General features: G+C 35.4%; 1 long non-coding RNA gene across 1 annotated transcript; it reads left to right on the top strand.

The window, feature by feature from the left end:
- The first annotated feature begins 1,491 nt into the window (after positions 1-1,491).
- Positions 1,492-3,219, top strand: LOC147486901 (uncharacterized). Its single transcript, XR_015202993.1, has 5 exons — positions 1,492-1,581; positions 2,044-2,125; positions 2,248-2,316; positions 2,585-2,653; positions 3,133-3,219. It is a non-coding gene; the product is annotated as an uncharacterized LOC147486901 (long non-coding RNA).
- Positions 3,220-3,887: the final 668 nt, after the last annotated feature.

Genomic DNA, 3,887 nt, shown 5'->3' with positions numbered 1-3,887 from the left:
AGTGAATACATAGAATTTCTTACCAAGCCAATAAAAATCTCTTCTTAACTGTCTTCTCCACCAATTTTGCTATGCCATATCTCCCTAAATAGCTACTGCCGAAATTAGAAACCACCCCATTCCATTATTTTCATTAATACATCACAAGCTATCAAAATTGGGTTTAAACTAACAAATTGAGAATAAACTAACTCACCTTTCCCGCTGATACGCTGGAATTTCAAGGAAATTCGAATTCTCCCACTTCAGTTTAGTGTTTCTAGGGATTGGGTGTTTGAATTTTGGGTTTGGATCGATTGAATTTGGGGCGAATTGACTCTCTCTCTCTCTTAGGGTTTAAGTGGTTGTGAAATTGGGGAAAAATTTGGGTTTGTGCGATTTTGTTTTGTTTTGGTGCGATACGTTTTTTTTCTTCTTGTTTAGCTAATTAGGCCCAAGCCCAATATGACCAAATTAGGCTTAAGGTCCTAATTAACTTCTAACTACCCACTAATTCGACTTAGCATCTTAATTATTTTTCCGGCCCAACCAGCTTAATTAATTTCCTACATTCTATCCCACTGCAGGCTATAACAATAACCCACTCATGCATGTAAGCTGTTAACTCGTGCCAGCTTCGAACGCAGAAAGCCGCTAACCGACATTTTTGTCAAATTTTCGTATGTGAGTTGCTTACCTAACGTGGCTTATGAGTCGGAGTTAAGTTTCATTAAGTTATGTAACCCCGACCAACCAATTACATAAATGTCCCTAGGTTTGCTATGAAATTTACGAAAATACCCTTAACGAGAATTTGAGTCTTTACATTCATCCACATCTCAGGGAATGCAACTACCATCTAAAGATATTCACATCCATTTGAGCCCAACTGTGACACCTAACCGAAAGACACTAGCGCGCCGTGTCTGAAGTGACAGGGACAAAATGGCCCGCCTTCCTAGCTCAACTTTAATTAAGTGCGGCTGTATGCCACCGTCAACTCATTGGCCCCATTGCTACGCACCTGTCGTTGAGGGTTCCCCATCAGCGCAAAATGAAAATAAAAAAAATGGGAAGGAAATCGTTTATGATTTGGCTCCGCAACCACGGCATTACACAATCACGTATTTAGTTGGGTCATCATCTAAAGGGGACTGCACACGAGAGAATGAAATTCTTTTCCGAGAAAAAATTAAGGATGTTGGCACCTTTGATCCACCCCTGTGTGTTAGTCAAAGAAGATCATCCTCTTTAAAATTCTTCAAGTACGTATTTTCTCTTCCGTTCGGATTGCCCCCTCAAAGTTTTATGCTACTTTGGAGAAAACTTATGCACTCAATACTTTTTCATGTGCAGTACCCCATTTGAGCAATGCAACGAAAGAGCCAATTGTACCGCTGGGGATGCGTTTGGGGTTGAAATGTGACAGTAAGACGGCAAACCCAATTAAATCTTAGTGCGTTCAATGTATACTTGGCATGACTATTTATAAGCATTTCATTGCTCTTTTAGTGAAGAAGTTTAGAGTTAATCACTCTTTTTCATTGTCATTGTTTGCAAATTAAAATCAATTCCCAGTGGTGGACTTCACATTCTCAACAGGTATTAACTCTTACATCTTCTTCTTCCTCAGATTGTGTTTTTCATCTTATGGGTGAATCATATTTTAAAAAAACTTTGGTTATCGGAATCGTATATCACTCTTTAAAACTTTGCTTAATAGTTCCTCCGAATAATGGCCCTTTTGGTCAATGTCTAATCCATACCAAATGGCCTTGGATTTTTTAGGTTTTGCTTTGTGTCTTTTTGCATTTCATTTTTGAAGCTTTGGTTTTGAACTGCATACCAAATTCGCCTTGCTTCATTGTTGTTGTGTCATCATCCCTAATCATTTATTTATACCCTATAACAGTGCTTGGTAGTTCGTTTGACCGAACTGCATTTTCACATTTCTAACATTGTTTAATTATAAATTTTACATTTGTTTCGGAGTTTTGTAATGGAAAAGCATGAAGTTCTTCTTCCAGAATTAATTTGTTTCTTCCTTCGTTCTTATTGTTTAAGCGCAACACTTTTTGGTCGCTTTAAGTTTTTAACTTCAAGTATGCCGGAGCAAGTTGAAGCGCACAAGGTGATTGAAGTCATGGTATGCCTGAAATTGTTGATTGATGTTACTGTGTGCACATTCTTTAAAATGTGTTGTATATTTGTACATATATATTTATCGCTTAATGTGTTTTAAGTTTGTCATTCCATTTTACTCTACAGAGAAATGTAGAAATGTATCAGGCAACAATTCGTGACAAAGTTCGAACTCAAATAATTAGAGAAGTCAAGGTATGTGTATTATTCTTATCACCATTACTGTTTAGGAGGCATCCGCCCCAGACTTGCAACTTCATCGATCAACAGTCACACTACCCACATTTTTTTTTAATTACACAAAGTTTGAGGCTGAAGTTCATCGATCAAGGTTAAGGAAGCAACTTCAAACTGAAGTTGTGAAAGAAATGAGGGTACAAGTATATTTTTGGGGTATGCGTATAATTTTTTTTACTAGCAAATTTGTTTTTGCAGCATGTCTTAATTTATTTTCTGACCACAGTCAACTGTACAAGTTCAACAAGCAATGGTGAGGTAGAAACTTCGACCTCAAACTGTTAATGAAACCATGGTGCGTATATCTTCTTCCACGATTAAAAAAATAATAATTGTGGATTTTTTTAATGAATCTATATATATATATATATAGCAGCCCCTTTTGGAGCGCACTAAGGGTGTCCATGTCATAGGGGGATTATGAGAAATCAGAAGAAAAAAAAAACAAAAACAAAACAAAATATATTGAGAATTCACAGCTAAAACCCACCGCACCTCGGCTCTTTCCAAAACCCAAACAATATTTAATCTTCTTCTCCCCTTCAAATTCTATTTTTGAAGTTCTTACAGCGCCAATTGTTTATAGCATTATTTTGCAACTATTGCATAGGTTTGGTAGCACAACAGATCATTAGTATTGTAGTATCCTTGAGTAAATTTTGTTGGCGCATCATCTTATAGTATAGGTTTGTTGTGGCAACATATTGGTCTTCAAGATTTTGTTCATGTATACTGTCCAAATTTCTGTTTCATTTAATTTGGTTGTTTTGGCAGATTCACGAGTAATGATAGCAGCGGGATTTTCTTTAGATTTATGCACGTGAGATTCCATAGTTGCAATTTCTTGCCTCGCTTTGTTCAAATCCCGCACCATTTTTATTTTTTTTTTTTTCTTGGAAAATTATATTAAATCACGCGCAGTTGTACAATCTATTTCATTCACCTTTATCTTCATATATATATGATCAAAACTAGCCTTTCCACCATTCCATTCACAAAATATGTATAGTTTTGATTAGAAATAACAAATGGTTGAAATATTAAATATCGTTATGAAGATATAATGGAATTTTGAAAAAGTATGAAATGGAAAGTTTCAGTTGAATAGCATGTGAATAACTAAGCATTTTGACTGTACAAAAATACAATGGAATTGGACATGATGTCAGATCGGTTTACTACATAGATTTGTGTTAGATCATTTAAGGATAGTTTAAGCCAAGAACAACTATAATCAATTATGCCACCCTTTAGTTACCTACCTTCCCAAACTCCTTGCTATAAATGTTTTTTTTTTTCATCTTTTGCTAACTCACTTTATACTATAAAAAATGGGTTGCTTTATTATTCCCTAGAAAGACCTTAATTTCTTGAACATGCCATTGAGAACATTTAAAAAAATTCACTATTTTCTTAGTTAAGTGCATTGTGTATTCTTGAGTGATCTCTAATTTTCTTATACAAATTAATATGGGTTAAAATCAGTTGGTCATGAGTCCAATAATTGCAATAGAGCAAGCTCCACCATC

The sequence above is a fragment of the Coptis chinensis genome, chromosome 7, assembly GCF_015680905.1.
Source record: "Coptis chinensis isolate HL-2020 chromosome 7, ASM1568090v1, whole genome shotgun sequence".
Taxonomy (NCBI): Eukaryota; Viridiplantae; Streptophyta; class Magnoliopsida; order Ranunculales; family Ranunculaceae; genus Coptis; species Coptis chinensis.
Note: the sequence above shows the minus strand (reverse complement) of the source record. Positions and strands in the feature narration are given on the sequence as shown.